Source organism: Pinus tabuliformis, chromosome Q (assembly GCF_031772625.1).
Source record: "Pinus tabuliformis cultivar Carrire ecotype Pingquan chromosome Q, CPIR1, whole genome shotgun sequence".
Lineage (NCBI taxonomy): Eukaryota > Viridiplantae > Streptophyta > Pinopsida > Pinales > Pinaceae > Pinus > Pinus tabuliformis.
Genome location: NC_142296.1, coordinates 640,558,554 through 640,579,044, shown reverse-complemented (window position 1 = coordinate 640,579,044; position 20,491 = coordinate 640,558,554).

The window sequence follows — 20,491 nt, the reverse complement described above, 5'->3', positions numbered from 1 at the left end:
AACACTGTAGAATCTGAGCGTAATCTATCTAACATAGAAGAAACAATTTCTATAAACATTTCAACCAAGCCCAACATTGTAGAAATATTCATGTTGGCAAATCTTGTTCTTCATTAGAACTAGATAATTACTGTGCTCTTTTTCGTGAATTTCGAGATGTCTTTGCATGGTCCTATGAAGAAATGTTGGGCATTGACTCAAGCATTGTTGAAAATGAGATTAAAATGTATCCTGATGTCAAACCAGTACGACAACGGTTTCGACCTATTCATCCAAAGAAAGTTGTTGCCATTAAAGCAGAGGTTGAGAAACTTTTGCATGATGGCTTCATTTTCCCTGTACCTCTTACTGATTGGGTATCAAATATTGTTCCAGTGATGAAAAAACAAGGGACAATTCGAGCGTGCGTAAATTATAAGGATGTAAACCAAGCATGTCTAAAAGACAACTATCCTACGCCTTTTATCGACTAGATTATTGATGAAGGTGCCAAATGTGAAATCTTTTCATTCATGGATGGATTTTCTGGCTACAATCAAATCAATATCCACCCACAAGACCAATCAAAAACTGCATTTATATGTCCGTGGGGCACATTCACATATCGCAAACTACCCTTCGGTTTGAAGAACGCAGGGGCTACATTTCAGAGGGCGATGAATTATGCCTTCCATGACATCAAACACATTGTTCAACCATATCTTGATGATCTGCCTGCTCATTCGCGAAAACGGACTGATCACCCGCAACATTTGAGAGCAATATTTTTACGCTGTCGACACTACAAAATAAGACTCAATCCACACAAGTGTGTGTTTTGTGTTGGCTCTGGTCGTTTGCTCAGCTTCGTAGTTTCAAAAGATGGAATTTGACTCGATCCCATAAAGGTTCAGGCAATTCTTGACATGCCTCCACCTTCAAATTTGTTATAGATTCAGAGACTTCAAGGGAAGGCAAACTTTCTGAGGAGGTTCATTCCAAATTACGCTGAATTAGCTAAAGGTTATACACGTCTATTGAAGAAAGGGGTACCCTTCCATTGGGACCAAGTCACGCAAGCTTCTTTTGATGCTCTCAAAGATTCCTTGATTAAAGCATCATTAATGTATGCCCCAAACTATCAAAAAGACTTTTACCTGTATCTCGCCGCTGCAGATACAACCATTGGTATGGTTTTAGTGCAAGAGGAAAATGGAATTGAACATCCTATATATTATTTGAGTCACAATCTTAATGATATAGAAAGTAAATATTCATACATTGAAAAGTTAGCCTTAGCAGTCGTTCAAGCTGTGCAGAGATTTCGACATTATATCCTCCTTCGCAAAACTACCATTATATCAAATTGCAACCCTATGACATACATCTTGTCACGTCAATTGCTGGGGGGAAAATATTCTAAATGGATAGTTATCTTGCAGGAGTTTGATTTGGAGTTCATTAAATCCAAATCAAAGAAATCTCTCATCTTTGCTGAGCTACTTTGCGACCTTCCCTCATCCTCCAATGATTTAACATCAGAAGCATCAATCTTGGATGAGTCTCTATTTCTGATTTTGTCAAGTGATCCATGGTATGGGGATATACTGGTCTATCTCTAGACCCAAGCTTTTAGGCCTAACACCTCTCGCTCTGAACAGCGACGTACTCGATACCAAGCCAAAGATTATCTAATCGTTGGTGATACACTTTATCGTCATGGTGTCGATACAATTTTACGTAGGTGCCTTACTCATGAGGAGGTCGAAAAATCTTTGAATGAATGCCATTCAGGTGCTTATGGGGGGCATTTATCTGGTTATGCAACTGCACAAAAAATCCTACGAGTTGGTTACTTATGGCCATCTATATTTAAAGATTGCATACTTGTTGTCAGAAAGTGCCATGCTTGCCAGATTTTTGGTCGTAAAACTAGATTACCACCTGCACCACTGCATCCAGTCATTGTTTTTGGCCCATTCGCAAAATGGGGCATTAATTTTATGACATGTAACCCCACCTCGGTCGGGGGGCATGGGTATATTATAGTCGTTGAAGACTATTTTACCAAATGGGCCGAGGCGATGCCTACATTGAACAACAATGGCGAAACGGTTGCTCTCCTTTTTTTTAACATGTGGTTTCCAAGTTCGGTGTGCCACAAGCTATAGTTATAGATCATGGGTCGCATTTTCACAATCACATGATGATCGAATTAACTACCAAATTAGGACTGTCTCATGATAGTTCTACTCCATATTATTCGCAAGCTAATGGACAAGTTGAGGCAATCAACAAAATCATTAAGCGCATGTTGCAAAGAATGATTGGAGTCCATAAATGGAATTGGCATTTAAACCTGTACTTAGCTCGGTGGGCATATCGGACCTCGGTGAGAAATGCGACCAAATTTATGCCTTTTCAGTTGGTGTATGGTTTGGAAGCAGTCTTACCAATTCAATGTGAAATCTCATACCTCAAGCTCGCAATTGACCTGCTACCCAATACTTCTAAAGAAGAAGCACATTTCTTGGAGTTAATTCATCTAGATGAAACCTGTTGTGATGCCGCATTGGCTAACGAAGCACATAAGAAACGCATCAAGGCACAATATGACAAAAATGTTAAGCCTCGTGTCTTCTCAGAAGGTGACCTGGTCTTTCTTTACGATCAGGATTCTGACAAATTAAGAGCAGGGAAGTTTGAACCATTATGGATGGGCCCTTATATTGTTAAACATGTGTTGGCAAAGGGAGCCTACGAGTTAGTTGATTATGATGGGATTCCATTGTCGCAGCGCCGAAATAGGTTGTATCTTAAACGTCACTATGCTTGATTAAGTGTAGTAAAACTCACTATACATATGCTTTCATTGCATTTTTGTGTGTTAGTTTTCTTTTAGAGTTTCGATTTGGTTAGGTAATCCACTTCACATTTGTTGCAGATGTCGAACTTTTTAGAACCATTTGTTGGGTATGCCGATGGAGCTAGTCGTAGTACGCAGAACTTATCTTCTGCAGCATGGGCCATCTTCACTCCAAGCGGCGAGTTAGTGAGTTTCAGGGGGATATGTATTGGTCAATCAACAAACAATATCACTGAGTATAGTGTGTTGATTGAACTCCTCTCTTATGCCATTTCACATGGCATACGCCGAATCATTGTTAGGCTAGATTCACAACTTGTCATTCTACAGCTTACTGGCGTTTATTCCGTCCAAAACCCAGCCATTCATCGCATGTTCCTAAGAGTTCGAATTTTGGAAAGACATTTTGAATTCATTCAATATCAACATATTTCCATAAATTTAAACACATTGACTAACTCTCTAGCAAACTATGTGTTAAATAGACATTTGCAACATATGTAAAGCAAGCATTTTTCAAATCATGTCATCATTTGCACAGGATTTCATCACTTAACCATAATAGAACTCCGAAATTCAAATAGATAGTTGTATATAAGTTTTTACAAATATTTTGTATCCAAGACAAATTTGGTCATCTGACCCAAAAACTCAAAAATGAATGCAGAAAACATCCTAGACTAGTTATGTTGATGATAACAAGTCACCGCCTATGCTATCATACGCAGGAGCCTCATCCAACGACTCGACACACTAGTGGTATGGCGCTGCAGCCTCATGGGTAACTCATCAATCCAGACATCTGGAATACCGAGGGTTAAGCCCTCTACATGATCCTGCAACTGAGCCAAGGTCTCTGCTATGTCCAAATCTCTAAGGACTGCCCTCCCGACAGCTCCCTCCACTAGAGCATCTGCTTCCCGTGGGCGTGCCGCAGGTCGAACTGGTCCAATATCTGCACACACATATGAGTTTATTTAGTCTTGGTAACAATCAAAAACACACAAAAAAAAAGTGAAAACTCAAAAACAAAAGTGTGGTCAAATCAATTTACCAATAGCACTCCACTGCACCCCAACTGGCAATGCTAAATCTGGATCGCCACGGAAATCCATCCCAGCATATGGATATTCCACGAAGGCCATCTCCTGACGGTTGAACCACTCGAAGAAGGTGGAGGAAAATGAGATCAGTGACTGGCCAGCATGCCTAGCCATAAGGTCTACCCATCGCTGCATCCATGGTTCTCTAGGTCCAAGCACTCCCAGAGAAATGTTTTGTGGTTGCATGAGCGGGATTCTTTCCAAAGCGAAGGAAATCAAAATAGACCCATAACCAAAATTTTTGGTCTTTCCAGCCTTCACTTTGGTCAGTTGATCTTTCATAAGTGGAAGAATCGCCTCACACCAGTTGAATACCTTCGGTTCCAGGCATTCCAAGGCATACTGCATATAAGATCTGTTTGCTAAATGTAAAGCCACACTACCAGCCAATCTAGCAAGGGTAAAGAGGATAGTTCTCAAAGGTCGATCAATAACATCTTGGATATGAATCTTTCCATCTCTACTAGGTTGAGATCCTTCCCAACAGAACTGACGAATATAATCTCTCACCGATTCACCTCCCCTGGTGAGTCCTGATAGTGAAAGAGAGGCACCCCGCCTCGATAAACCCGTTAGAAAATAAACATCCTCGATGGTAAAAGGGATAGCTTTACCCCTGATATGAAACACCTGGTCAATAGGATCCCAAGCATGAACAAGATACTGCAGCAACTCCATCTGTTGCCTCATGCTGGATAAGCGGAAGAACTTTAGCAACCCATAGTTCTTTAAGGCATTTACTATGCCCTGGTCATTTAAAGCAATCATGTCTTGTTCCTCGTGTTCTCGTTCTCACCATGTAATGACCATTTTGATCCAATGAATATCTGAAACACAAACATTAGATAAGTTAGGATCCAACTTGGGCAAAAATCAGTTAAAAATTTGATAAAAAAACAATTGTTTAAACTTAGTTTTTTGCACCCATCGCACTTGCCCTTTGAAGATAGTGCTATGCATAGTAGGTTTCCTGTTAGGATCCTGAAATGCATCGTAGTTTTCAATAGGGACAAGGTGCGATGGTTTAAAAACGCAAAGTTAAACCCTAGAGGCCTAGAAAACTAAGAAATGTTGCCCAAAACTGAAAAAGAATGGAATAGAATTGAAGAGCATGAGGATAGCTCCTACCTGGTCCTGACGGCGTGTGAAATGATCCACGAAATCTTTCGCAATCAGCTGGTGAAGTTTGGGGGAAAAAACCGCTTCAGAGCTCCAAAATCCAATGTTAGAAATGAAATGGTGAAAATGAATTGCCAAAACTTGTTTTTTATATTTACTTTCACATGTAAATCAAGTAGATGTTGGTTTTATTCATTTTTCATCCATAAACATGTAATTTTAATAATCATTCATGAAGTTTTGAGCAGGATGAACGACTAAAAACAGAATCCGATGTGCTAATGGAAAATTGAGCATCTTTGACCACCAAGCGAACTTTCCATTTTCTTTTCGAGCTTTGATATAAAAATGAAAAGAAAACCATAGAGTCCTCTTTAAACTCTTTTCAAACTCTTTAAATAAGAAAAGATAGTCGAGCGCTTGCCTTTTCCAGCTCGTTAAAGTATTGGAAACGACATCTCTCTTGTATTATTTTATCCTTTTTCAGACCTGAGGGATTATTTTACGAAAAAGAGCTTATGGAGTTTTATTTTCGTCTCTTTTCAAACTCTCTAAACATGAAAATTACCGAGTTATCCTTGTCGTTAAACTCGTTAAAATAATAGCGACAAACTTTTCCATCTAGACAAGATCGAGTTTCACCATCGCTAAACTCGTTAAGACATCAAATAGCGATGGGTTTGCCCGAAGGGCGAATTATAGAACAAGCATATGTTATCCTCCTAAAGCTTGATAAAAATAAAGAGGTACTGGTCAGCAATGACTGGGGAAAATGGGAAAAATCTTGAAAACTTATGGTAGCGAGTCACTCTTGAACATGACACTTTCACTTCATCTCCGTGATTAAGCTGGGTTGGGACATTCCGTTTGATGGTTATCATACCATTAGTCTATCACACCATCCATCACTTTTTGGGTCAACGCTACTAATTCATCTCAGTGTTGCCAATACGTTCAAGAGAATTCATCCAGTTAAAATCTCATCCGTTGCAATACTACAAACCTTCATTTTCATGACCGCCATTCCTGAACCATGTGTCGTCATTTTGTTTTCATCTCCAAAAATCATTTACTTCATTTTGTGTCGTAGATATGGGATACATCAAGGCCCTCCTACGACGAGTCGCTTCTTGTCAACGTTAGCTCATCATCCAAGAAGTTGACTTAGAAACACCCTTTCAGTGCTTTGAAGCTTGCATACATCAATGGCAAGTTTCTCTCTTCCGGCGACAGGTTGACATTAATGGCCTTCGACCGAAAGATTTTACATGGTGTTCGACATCGAATCATCTATTCACACCGCGTGAAACGTACTGTAGTACATTGAGGATCATCATCATTATCGGTGATCCATCTCACGTCTGTGAACAGCTTACATTATTGGCTGGTAATCAGATGATGTCTCTCCATGTTCGACCTTAGAACATCTTTTCACATGGTCAGACTTGTACATTGAGTGAAGATTGAATGAGTTTGAAGACCCCGGATCTAGTTTCATCCATCCCAGTTGCGATATATTCGAGAGTATAGAGATATCAAATGTACAAAGGCTTTACACAGATGGTCATCCTAATCATGGATCACAAATCTATATCTTTAGAATCACAAGTCTACATCTATAGACGACTATCTAATCTATGTACATGTAATGAAAGTTTATAAGCTGAGCATGGGAATGCCTCCCTCAGCTAGTTCAAGAGAAAATCATATTATCATGATGTATTGTATTGTAATTGATGCAGGTCACCTTCCAGTTCGAAACTTCTGATCCTCATGATAAAGCATTTCACCCGACACAGATATTTACAACCTCATGCTTTAGGGGGGAACTGTTATAGACATATTTGGGCACATCAACCCCAACTCACATGTCAATAATATTAGGGTTCATCAACCCCTAATATAGTTGTTTTATTCCCTAAGGAAACTTAGTCCTCTGAATGCCTCATTCCCCAAAAGTTTCATCACAAAATTCATCCAAAAGGTGCCTCAAAGAGATCATTGCAGAAAGCCCTGTGTTAGGGTGCTATGCATAGCAGGTGCCACACTGTCCAAGTGATATGCATCGCAGTTTGGCCCTCACTAGGGTGTGATGGTCAAGCTTAGACAAAATTCTGGGAGTTTTTGAAGAATCAGTTACTCATGGAAACCTCTAGAAGCTTCTCCAGTACCACCTGCCCCTCTGAGTTCGCCCAAGGATGACTAAAGGAACTAGGAAACATCCACCTATTCCCCTCTTTCATGGAACCAATACTTAAAAATAGAAAGGCATTCATCATCATTATGATGACTCAACCTCCTTCACTCATCTATAAATGGATCCCTCATCCAAGAGATCTTTAGGCTGAATATTTTCTGAGTGATAAGGAAGTGTTGATGGTTTTAATATTGAGGCAAAGTATTGTGTAATGTCAAAATTTCTTATGGTTCACGAGGTGAATAAGGTTTGAAGCTGGGAGGATGGCACTGGATTGGACTTATGGGTTGTAATCCTCCTTTCTATTAATAAAGCTTTTCAAGATTTTTCCCCTATGATTGTGTAATATTTCAATGCAATTATATGTTTATCATACTTTCGATTCTGTGATGTTTATGAATTATGGATCATTATGCTTTGACGGGTCTATGTTTCTGTAATTGCGTAGGTACTCTCCAAGCATGTTAAGTACGGGGAGGAGTAATGAGATCAGCCAAAGGAGAGAGAGATCAAGCGAGGAATCAAGCAAAAGTTATAGGTTGGCTCTTTATAATCTTTCTCTTATCTATCATTCATAGGAAAAATAGTGAATTGTTTTAACTGTTGTTTCTAGGTTAGCTGCCAAGCCTAGAGGGTTAGCATTTCTTAGAAATACTAATTTTCCCAGAAAACACTATATAATTCGAGCTGCCACCATGGGCATACTCGAGTCTTAAACCGTTGAATGCCATTGGTGAAATTGAGATGTGATAAGAACTCGATTTCTATATTCAAGAACTTGAAACTTCAAACTTCTCCCTTCTTGTATATTGTTCTTCACTTTGATCACCTTTGCTCTGATACCATGTAGAAATTCCCACTGTAGATCAACATATTATGCAATATACTAAAGCAAAATACAAGATCTACTTCTACAGTTAAAAAACTTTGTGGAAGCTTAATTGAATATGAGCAAGATAAATGAGAACACATATAACTGAGAATGAGAAACCAGATTACACATAACATAGAAGAATAACCCGGGAAAAGCCTCAGCCTAAAACCCCAATCTCTCTATTATCATACAAGTGGAAATATGTTCAAGTTACAAAAAGAATCAGCTCTCAAGCTATCCTGCTCTCTCTGCAATCAAACAATACTGCTCATAAAAAGTCAAAGGCTTCTCCAAACCTTCTCCTCTACCCTCCAAGCCTCCTATTTCCTTGTGCAGTTTTTCCTGGGGTCCAGTGCTTCCACTTGTGTGAATTCCCACCTCACACTGCTCACTTGGCTCAAAAATAACTACACAAACCTGAAGGAGATAAGTCCTTCTGCATGGATGAGTTTCCTATATAGGAAAAATCCTCCAACTGATAGTACATTGTCCCTTCCTCTGATCTCAACTGGGTCTCTGACTGAACTGACATGCATGAGTTATTTATGAGAGAATATTCAGTTATCTGAAGTGTAGCAGTTACATGCATGCATGCATTAACTAACTGAACTCACAATTAATTCAACAAACTGTTTGAATTAATGTAACTAAACTTGACTTAGTTAACTAAGCCAACTAATTACAACTCATCCTTATCTCTTTAACTGGTGGATAAATTCCTCAATCAATGGAGAAACGGTTGCATGTCCCCACATAGAAACATGTTTGATTTTCTACAACTAATTAACTCAAGATGAATTAATTAATTATTTTACAAATAGCTGCTAAGATCAAATTCGAATTTTACTTCTCAATTTTAGTTCAAGGACTAACTAAAATTGGAATCTAACCTAACATACTATTTATAGAAATGTTGTTTTTAGCACTTCCATTTTTCATTCCTTGTTGCTATGTCCAACACTGGTACCTGAACTGCTAATTATAGCATTGCTATTTTTAGCACTTCTACTTTTAGCATTTCTTGTTGTTAGCTTCAACATGAATGACACTTTGGTTGTCACTGTATAACCTGCCCATCTCCTGCTTCTTTCCTAACTCATCCATAAACCTTTATAACCAAATCATTTCTTTACTAGCCTCTATAGCAGCAACATACTCTACTTCCGTTGTTGAAAGTGCAACAATGTTTTACAATTTTGAAACCCAAATAATAGTTGTTCCACCTACACTAAACACATAACCTGTGGTGATCCTCCTGTTATCTCTATCACCTACCATATCTGCATCAACATATCCCCATAGAGAAATGTTTGAACCACCAAAGCATAATGCTTGATTTGTGGTACCTCTCAAATACCTGAGAATCCACTTCACTGCCATCTAATGCTCTTTTCCTGGATTATTCATATACCTTCTTACAAATCCCACTTCGTGTGCAATATCTAGCATTGTGTAGACCATTGCATACATTAAGCTTCCAATTGTTGATGCATATGGAACTTTACATATATAATCCATATCTTCCTAAGCCTTGGGACACATCTCCTTACTTAGTTGTAAATGGCTATCCAAAGGTGTGCTAACTGGTTTTGCATTCTACATATTAAATATTTCCAACACCTTTTGTATGTACTCACTCTAAGACAATGTCAATTTACGATTTTTCCTGTCTCTAGTTATTCTCATACCAGGGATTGGTTTTGCAGCACCCAAATCCTTCATTGCAAATGAATTTTCCAATTTTCCTTTGAACACATTTATTTTTTGCATGTTAGATCTTGCAACAAGCATGTCATCTACATATAATAGCAATATAATATAGTTGCCATCATTTTGTTTCTTAATATAAACACAGTGATCAGAATGACATCTAGTATAACCTTGTTCAAATGTAAACCTATCAAATTTTAGATACCATTTCCTTGGAGCCTGTATTAGGCCATACAAGCTCTTCTTCAACCTGCACACTAATTTGTCCTTCCCTTTGACCTCACACCCTTGTGGTTGTTGCATATATATTTCTTCTTCCAAATCCCTATCGAGAAAGGTTGTATTGACATCTAACTACTCAAGATGTAAATCTTCTGCTACCACTAGACTTAAAATAGTTTTGATTGAAGTCATTTTAACAACAGGAGAAAAAAAAATTATCGAAGCCTATACCTTTCTTTTGTAAAAACCCCTTCAACATAATGCTAGCCTTATACTTGTGTTTACCTCCATATTCATCCTTCAACCCGTAAAACCATTTATTTTGCAATGTTGTTTAACCTACAAATAACTTGACTAAGTCCTGTTATAGACATTTTTGTGCCTTACAGCATTGAGCATGAAATTTCCATAATCCAAGGGATCCAAAGTCCCTAAAAGAGTTGTTCCTACCCCTAAAGGAACAAGGCCAACCAATGACATCTTCTCCCAGAAGTTCTCCACCAGAAACTGCCCAGAACTAGTCAAATCAGGATCAATTCAGAGGCTCCACTAGCTGCCTACGTTGCAATTCAGAGGCTACACTGGCTAGGTGCGTTGCAACGCAGGTGGATGCACTACCAGGGTGCGTTGAGCGGGAAATGACAAATTGCAGGCTCATTCAACGAGGTGGAAAGACACTGGAAGCTTCCAGAATCTTCTCCAATGACACTTGCCTCAATGAATTCGACTAGTGATGAGTAAGAGGCTCTTAACCTCCAAGTGGAAGCAAGAACTGACAAAGAGAAGCCACAAGTCAAAACATAAGCTGACTCATCCTCTCTGCTTACATCTATATATGGATCTCTCACCCAGAGGTCCAGGAGGCTAGAATTTTGTACTTTGCAGAGAATTTTTGTTGGTTTGAGATTGAGATTAGTACATTGGGTGATTTATGCTTTGTTGGAGGAGAGGAAGGGATTCCTTTGCTGGGAGGTAGATGCTGGATCGGGACTCACTTGGTTGTATCTCCTCTTGGACTTTCTTATCATATCAATAAAACTATTTGAGTTTCTCCTATATGCTTGTATATCAATGATGCTTTGTTGTATTTGCATATTTAGTTTATATCTGATCCTAAACTAGTTATGAATGTAAATCTATGTCTTTTGTGTAGTTTTTCTCTCTTGTGATCTTGCAGGAACTTGGTGAAGCTGGACCAGTGAAGGAGCAAGCAGCGGGAAGCGAACAAAGGAGAGAGCAATTGGATCGACAAACTAGCGGAAGACACCGGTTAGTTACATCCTTCTTCTCCATTTACATTTCATAAAGAAGAATACGAAGATAGTTTTCCTTGTTTGTTGCTAAGGCACTATCACACCTTAGAGTGGGATAGGGGCATTCTGAATTGGATACTTTTCCCAACAACAAATTGGCGACTCCACTGGGGAGAGTATCTTGTTAGTTTATTTGTGTTTCTATTGTTGTTCATCTCATAAACTCAGGAGTGCCAAATCGAACTGCATTTGCTATTTACAAATGCAAAGTAGAGATCTGCTACTCTAGTCCATTCACTGGGCCTATTTATGATCTGAACAGCTGGTCCACAAGTGCTCTAACAGCCCTTTGTGATAGATCTTAGTCCTCCTTTAAATCATCCCTCTAATTGTACCTAATTGATAGCTTTTATCCGGCCAAAAAACCGTAGACTAAACTGCAAACCGTGACCCAGAACTCAGAAACAATTCTCGTTTCTGCTTCAGCGCAGACTCTGTGAAAGGGTTCTGCATTTCAACGCAGGTACCGAGAAGGCTACCTACGCTGAAGTTCAGTTTCTCTGTGCTGGGGGTGCGCTGATCAGCTTTGGCCTTGTGCAGCTGTGGTTCCCTGCTTCCTTTTGCTCAGTTTTATCTCTGTTTTTGCAGCCTGTTATCAGTGTGTGTACCTATCTGAAACCCCTTTTCTTTGCCTCAATTCCGCCTCAGTTGTATAAAGAAACTGTATTTGTTATGTGTATTTGTTACATCATTTGCAGTTTCCCATCACAAAAGTAAACTAGTCATACTGTCGCCCTCAGATCTAGACCTGTCGTAAGTGTCGTTTGGATCTTAGGAGTGAGTTTGTTTGCTGTTCACAGTTGATTACACTTTTACTTTTGTCTTTTGGTTTGAATTTATGAATTTCTAGTGTCGAAACAAGTAAATCATAAAGTGTCGTAATCGTCTTTTTGATTTCGAAAAGGAAACTTGTTTGTGTTTTTCACTTGAAATCGAATTCAAATTTGTACAACATCTTTCTTTTTAGGCATCAATATTAAGAAAGTGAAAAGAAATATATGCATATGTGCATTTGCATTTTGACAGTTTGTATGTTGATTTAGGAAAAGTGCATTTACAGTGTGCTCTATGCTCTTTGAGAAAAGATTGTGTCTTTCTTTTCCCCTTGTAGCTAGGATTTTCATTGTTGAAAAGATATAAAAGCTTGCTTATCATCTTTAGACTGCATTTAGGAATTGTATCATACATCTCGTGGTGATCCAAAAAGGCAAACTTCTAAGAAAGATCAACCTAAAATAAATTGAATGAACTTAACAACGCTTTGTAACTTAACGCACAACATAGAGGTCTAGGCTAGAGACGTGTTCCGGCGTCGTAAAACCTGGTCACTGGTCGCCTCACTGATGGTTGGGTGATTCCCCCTGAGAGACGATAAGTACCAGTACGGATTGTGCTCCCACGTACCGTCGAGTATATATTGGGAGACCCCTATAGGCATAAAACCTTTATCCATAGGAAGCCGTGTCGGCCGCCCTACTGATCGCAATGCACTGAACACAGCATTCGGGAAGATTGACCGCCCGTACCTTAAAAAGTATTATGTGGTTTTGCGAAAAGTTTGGCACACCCTCTACCTAGAACTCCAGAGCAGTCCCTTTCGTTCCTTTTCAGACTCCTTAACGGAAAAGGTCCATCTGAGCACTTGTCACTTCAGGCTCATTAAAAATCGAAGGAGACTAGAGTCATCTTTTGCTTTTTCTCGACTCTTTAAAATTGAAAAAGTAAGTTGTGTCTAAGCGTCGTTAAAATTTATTTTAAACGGAATAATCACCCCCTTTTTCCTGCGTTGATCTTTAGGTTGAGAAAATGGAGCCTACCAACCAAGGAATTCCCCTTGGTGGAAATCCTAGTCCCTTCTCCTCTTGGGGAGATGTTGGTGCACCCCATATGGCCACATTGTCGCTTCCAGGACTGACAATTGGCCTGTCGGTCTGGCTCTTCTCGACCAATGTCGTTCAGAACACCACTATTCCTGAACAGTCGAATCAACAATTAGACGAGTCCAGAATTTCCCACCAACCTTCTACTTCCTCTAATTCTTCTTCTCTTCCTTCCTCTTCGCGTGACGGAACTGGTAAAGCTAAAAACCAAGTTCCTAAGGAGAAGAAGGAAAAGAAGAAGAAAGAGAAAAAGAAGAAGGAGCCAAAGGCGAATAAGGGAAAACAAGTGTCGTCTGATGAAAATCCACACACAGCACTGACTAGGCCTAAATCGCCATGTGTCATTTGCAAGGGAGACCACTTTCACAGAGATTGTCCTTGCATCCCTCAGATACTAAGGGACTGGTCTCCCCGTTTGCACAATCCGGTGTCATCAACCTCTGATGGCCATGTTGAATGTACACCGTCAACTAGCGAAAGTGAAGTCCCAGGACAAAAAGGGAGAGCTAGACCTCCCTGTAGACTGTGCGAAGGCAACCATGCCCTCCACCGTTGTCCCTTCTTAGACGAGGCTAAAAGAGTCTTAGAAGATCGTCTGGTTTCACCGTTACGACTTCCTCCTGGATATAAAAAACTCTTGCCAAGTCCTTTGTTAGTTGAGAACCCAGCTGGCCCGCTCAAGTGGTCAGATGAAGCGTCTATCATTGAGGATAAACCAACTGAATCCATACCAAACGAAAGTCAAAAGGTCGAGGCGGCAGTTGACCCGGTCTTGCCTTCAGAGGTTTTATCTTCGAATGATACAGTCACTGAATAGGATAAGGATGACACCATCCAGATTCTTTTCATCAACACAGACTCCGACGAACACGGGGGCAATCCACCCGTTCCTTTATCGCAGGAAGGAAGTTCGTCAGAGCGATATCCGGTCGTCTACTCGGTCCCACCACCAAGCAACCTAGTTGTATCCTTCGACTGGAACCAACTAGGCAGACCCCGGTTGCCAGCAAGCATACCATTCCGAATTATCGTCCAAATATACAGAATGGTCATGGCTGGCACCATCATTGATGAGGGGGCATCTATGAGTATCCTTTCCTCTATTGCTTGGAAAGCGCTTGGTTCGCCATCGCTTTTGCCTGAGATGAGAAATCTGACAGGCTTCGATAAAGGAACCAGTCGACCTTTAGGGATCCTCCCCAATGTGCCCATAACATTGAAAGGGAAGACCATTCAAATGAACATGATGGTTGTTCAAGGACCCTTGGATTATAACCTACTCCTTGGACGAGACTATATATATTGCATGGGAGCCATCGTCTCCTCACTCTTTAGAGTAATGTGTTTTCCACACGAAGGAAGAGTGGTCAAGCTCGTGGACCATCTTTCATTTCCCGGATCACGCATTGCAAATAGTCATATACCATCCCTAAATGGTCTCTTCACGCAAGAAATGTCTCAACCCACAGTCCGTCCTCCCGATGAGCGCGAGTAATTCGGAGGGATATGACTAGACCCCAGGGGGCATGCGTCCTGGTCTGCTTCGGCAGGAAAACTTCGGGTATAGAGTAGGTTTCCGCGGGAGAATATGACTAGTCCGTACCCCGTCCGTGATTGGAAGAGGGGTTGTTCTAGAATAAGATTCTTTTGTCAAAGTTATGTGTTTGGCTCTCGTTGTCACTCACCTCTGTCTGCTTCGGTATGCATCGCCGAGGAAGTGTTTTGTTTGCACCGCAAATAGGACAATCTTTGGGTAACCTGTAAGAGGTAGTACCCTTCCTGATAAAACAAATGTTTTGTCAGCTCGAATAAAGGGTGGCCCTTCCTGATAAAATGAAAATTTTGTCAGCTCGAATAGAGGGAGACCTCGAAACTCTGTTTTATACCTGGGGGCATGCAAACCTTTTGGAGTGCAAGCAAAGAGCGGTTATTTATCTGTTTTTTTTGGATTAGTCGTTTCCTAACTTGCATAAAGAAAGGATGCGAGGCAAAGCTTTGTAAGGCACAAACTCCATAAAAAATGGAATCTTACCTGAGACATTCTTATCATATGACTGGATAATCGAGCAGTTTTAGCACATAGTTCATGCTCGTTAAAAAATAAACATAAGACCGAGCAGTGTTTTTCCGTGTTTAAGCTCGTTAAAAAATGAACTACCCTCCGGTAAATAACCACCGTGAATGTAACATTATCAGCCATTAAAGCCTTGGTCGTGTTTGCACCGTCACCTCCACTTTTCCATTGGCCGATCATTCACCTCCATTTGATTGTTTACCCGTTTTGAGGAACAACTGCGAAGAGTGATTTCACTAGCCATCCTTGTGACACTGCCGTGATTGGAAAATTCCAACCCTTACCTGGAATCAGCTGCTACCCGTTTTATCACTCGTTCCTCAAAAGACGAGTCTTCTTTAAGCTCTTTTCATCTGACTCGTAAAATATGAAAAGATTGCCGAGTTTTGGCCTTCCAGCTCGTTAAAGCAACCGAAAGTGCTATCCCTCCTCTAGATTTTAATCTTTTTGGACCTGAGGGATTATTGCACAAAAAGATCGAGCGCTTGTTTTGTTCGGCTCGTTAAAACTATCGAAAATTCATCCCTTCTGTATTGTTTTATACTTTTTCGGACTTAAGGGATTAAATGACGAAAAAGGAACTTTGGAGTTATCTTTACGTACCTTTTCAGACTCTCTAAAAATGAAAAGGACCGAGTTATCTTTGTCGTTAGACTCGTTAAAAAGATTAATAGCGACAAACTTGTCTTTAGACGAGAACGAGTTTCACTATCGCTAGGCTCGTTAAAACATAGCGATGGGTTTGCCCGAAGGGCAAATTATAGAACAAGCATATGTTATCCTCCTCAAGCTTGACAAAAATAAAGAGGTACTGGTCAAAAATGACTGGGGAAAATTGGGAAGAAACTCGAAGAACTTTTATTGGTAGCAAGTCGCTCTTGAACATGACACTTCCACTCCATGCCTGAGTCGGGTTGGGTTGTTTCATTCACCGGTCACATCACCATGGTCTCGCCATACCATCCATCTTTGGGGTAAATGCTACCAATCCACCACACAAGTTTCGCCGATATGTTCAAGAGAAGTCATCCAGAGAAGTCAACCGTGTCCCATCCACTACCATACATTATCCTTCATTCTTTCATGACTGCCACCCTGAACCATATGTCATCAGATCGTTTTCACCTCCATCAAAATCATTTGCTCTGTTCCGTGTCACTGATGTGGGATACATCAAGGCCCTCCTTTGACGGATCGCTTCTTGTCGACATCAGCTCATTATCCAAGAAGTTGATCTAGGAACACCCCCTTCAGTACTTTGAAGCTTGCATGCCTCAATGGCAAGTTTCTCACTTCCGACGACAGGTATACATCAATGACCTTCGACCAAAAGATTTTGCGTGGTGTTTGACGCCAAGTCCTTTATTCACACCACGTGAATTGTACTGCAGTACCTTGAGGGTCATTTTCATTATCGGTGATTCCTCTCGCGCTTGTTAACAGTTTACATCATTGACTGGTAATCAAGCGATGTCTTTCCATGTTCGACTTCAGAACATTTCTCACATGGATCGACTTGTACTTAGAGTGAAGATCGGATGAGATTGAAGACCCCGGATCTAGTTTCATCCATCCGGGCTGCGATATATATTCAGGAAATAAATACATTGACATGTGCAGCATTGCAGCACAGATAATAATCCTACCAAAAGGATGGTGATTTCATCAAAATCATCAGTCTACCATCAGACGGTTGTCTGTCCTATGTACAGAAAAATGAATTTATAAAGCTGAGCATGGGAATGCCCGCCTCAGCTAGATCATGAAAACAGTATGAAAAATAATGTATTGTATTGTATCTTATTACAGGTCTCCTCCCAGCATTGGAAAGAACTTCGGATCCTCCTAATAAAGCATTTCACCCGATAAACGGCCTCATACTTTAGGGGGCAACTGTTATAGACATTTTTGTTCCTTACAGCATTGAGCATGAAATGTCCATAATCCAAGGGATCCAAAGTCCCTAAAAGAGTTGTTCCTACCCCTAAAGGAACAAGGCCAACCAATGACAGCTTCTCCCAGAAGTTCTCCACCAGAAACTGCCCACAACTAGTCAAATCAGGATCAATTCAGAGGCTCCACTAGCTGCCTGCGTTGCAATTCAGAGACTACACTGGCTAGGTGCGTTGCAACGCAGGTGGATGCACTACCAGGGTGCGTTTAGCGGGAAATGACAAATGGCAGGCTCATTCAACGAGGTGGAAAGACACTGGAAGCTTCCAGAATCTTCTCCAATGACACTTGCCTCAATGAATTCGACTAGTGATGAGTAAGAGGCTCTTAACCTCCAAGTGGAAGCAAGAACTGACAGAGAGAAGCCACAAGTCAAAACATAAGCTGACTCATCCTCTCTGCTTACATCTATATATGGATCTCTCACCCAGAGGTCCAGGAGGCTGGAATTTTGTACTTTGCAGAGAATTGTTGTTGGTTTGAGATTGAGATTAGTACATTGGGTGATTTATGCTTTGTTGGAGGAGAGGAAGGGATTCCTTTGCTGGGAGGTAGATGCTGGATCGGGACTCACTTGGTTGTATCTCCTCTTGGACTTTCTTATCATATCAATAAAACTATTTGAGTTTCTCCTATATGCTTGTATATCAATGATGCTTTGTTGTATTTGCATATTTAGTTTATATCTGATCCTAAACTAGTTATGAATGTAAATCTATGTCTTTTGTGTAGTTTTTCTCTCTTGTGATCTTGCAGGAACTTGGTGAAGCTAGACCAGTGAAGGAGCAAGCAGCGGGAAGTGAACAAAGGAGAGAGCGATTGGATCGACAAACTAGCAGAAGACACCAGTTAGTTACATCCTTCTTCTCCATTTACATTTCATAAAGAAGAATACGAAGATAGTTTTCCTTGTTTGTTGCTAAGGCACTATCACACCTTAGAGTGGGATAGGGGCATTCCGAATTGGATACTTTTCCCAACAACAAGTCCTAAGTCTGGTTATGCATCAAGGAGTCCATAATCTCTTCCATGGCTTGCTCCCACTTATTCCTGGTTTCTACCTACATTGATTCTCCATATATTTCTCGTTCACCAAAATCAATCAACAATACATAATATAATGAAGGAGAGTATCATTCAAGGGGCCTACTGATCTTGGTAGGTCTTCTAACATCACTTTTAGGCGTTTGAGATGTATTTTGCTATTGTGGTTGTTGTTGTTGTTGTGGTTGCTGGTCATTATGATTTTCAAGCACCTTTACTTTTTTGGGGATCTCATCAAGCACTACAGATTCTTTGTTTTCCTTTTCTTGTCTCTTTTCCTGCATCTGATCCTTATACAAGACCTTTTCATTGAATATGACATCTCTTCTCCTAATGATTTTGTGATTTTCATAATCATATAAGTTATAACCAAAATTTTTAACACCATATCCAATAAAGGTACATTTCTTTGATTTTGCCTCAAGCTTTGTTCTATTTTCTTTATTAATGTGGACAAAGGCTTCACAACCAAAAGTCTTTAAAAAAGAGTAGTTTTCCTTTTTACCTATCCATGCCTCCTCTGAAATACCACCATCCAAGAAACTTGACGACCTTATGTTTATTAGATAAACAACAATTTCTACATCATCTACCCAAAATTGTAAGGGGAATCTTGCATGCAATATCATGCACCTTACACACTCCATGATTATCCTATTCATCCTTTTTGACACACCATTTTCTTGTGGTGTCCCTGGAACTATCTTCTCTCTATGAATTCCATACTCTGAACAATACTTATCAAACTCTTTGCTACAATATTAACCTCCATTATTTGATCTGAGACACTTCAACTTCTTTCCTGACTCATTCTCAACCAAAGCTTTCCATTTCTTGAAAGTATCAAATACATCAAATTTATTCTGAATACAATAAATCCATGTTTTCCTAGTTTCATCATCAATAAAAGTAACATAATAGCGACAGCCATCAAGAGATGATACCTTAGCTAGTCCCCATACATATGTATACACAAGCTCTCATTTTTCTCTCTTATATTCCCTCCCAACTCTGATAAATTTGACTCTCTTCTGTTTTCCATAAACACAATTCTCACATAAATCCAAATCAACTTTCTTCAAACCTAGCAATACATTTCTTGAGTGAATAATCTACATCCCTTTCTCAATCATGTTCTTGAGCCTATGATGCCACAATGATGTATCTACTCCTGTGGATTTTAAAGCATTAATAGAATAAGAAATACCATTGCATAAATACAATGTACCAACCTTTTCTCCTTTTGCTATTACCAGGGCTCCTTTAATGACCTTCCAAGTTTTGTCTGTGAATGTAGTTACACAACCTTCACCACCTAACTGCCCTGTTGAAATTATATTTTTCTTCAGATCTAGAACATGCATTACCTCCTTCAATATCCATTGGTTTCCATTTTTTTCTTTATAAAAGCCTTACCCATTCCAATGATTTTACAGGGTTTATCATCACCCAAATGAACATGTCCAAAATATCCTTGAACATAGTCATGAAAATGTTTCCTATCAGGTGTATCATGTAATGAAGCCCCTAAATCAACCACCCAAGCATGAATAATATTTTCTAATGAAAGAATCAAAGCATCTTGCAACACATCACTTGTCACATTTGCTTCATGATTGTTCTCTTATTGTCCATCTCCTTCTTTTCCTTTCTGAGATTTGCAGTCTTTCTTCATGTGTCCTTTCTTCCCACATTTCCAACACACTATCCCTGATATGGATTTGGATCTGCCTTTTCTTGACTTACTGTGATTTCTTGGGCTCCTTCCTATTTCCATTTTTCTTCCCCTAATCTCTGCAGTCAAAGCATTACCTAATTTCTCACCGGAGCTTTACGTCGCATTTTCTCGCTAAGGATATCACCAACAACATCATCAAACTTTAAAGTAATAGATCCAGAGACAAGGTTACTGATAACCATAACTAATCCATTCCAACTTTCTAGAAATGAGCATAGAAACAACAAATCCCTAACTTCATCATCAAAATTTACCCCTACAGAATTTAACTAACTGGTAACCGTGTTAAATTCATTTAAATAATTAACAACAGATCCACCTTCTGACATCTTCATATTAAATAGACGCTTCATAAGAAATACCTTATTTAAGTTCAAGGGTTTTTCATATAGTGTTTCCAATGCCATCATTAAACCTTT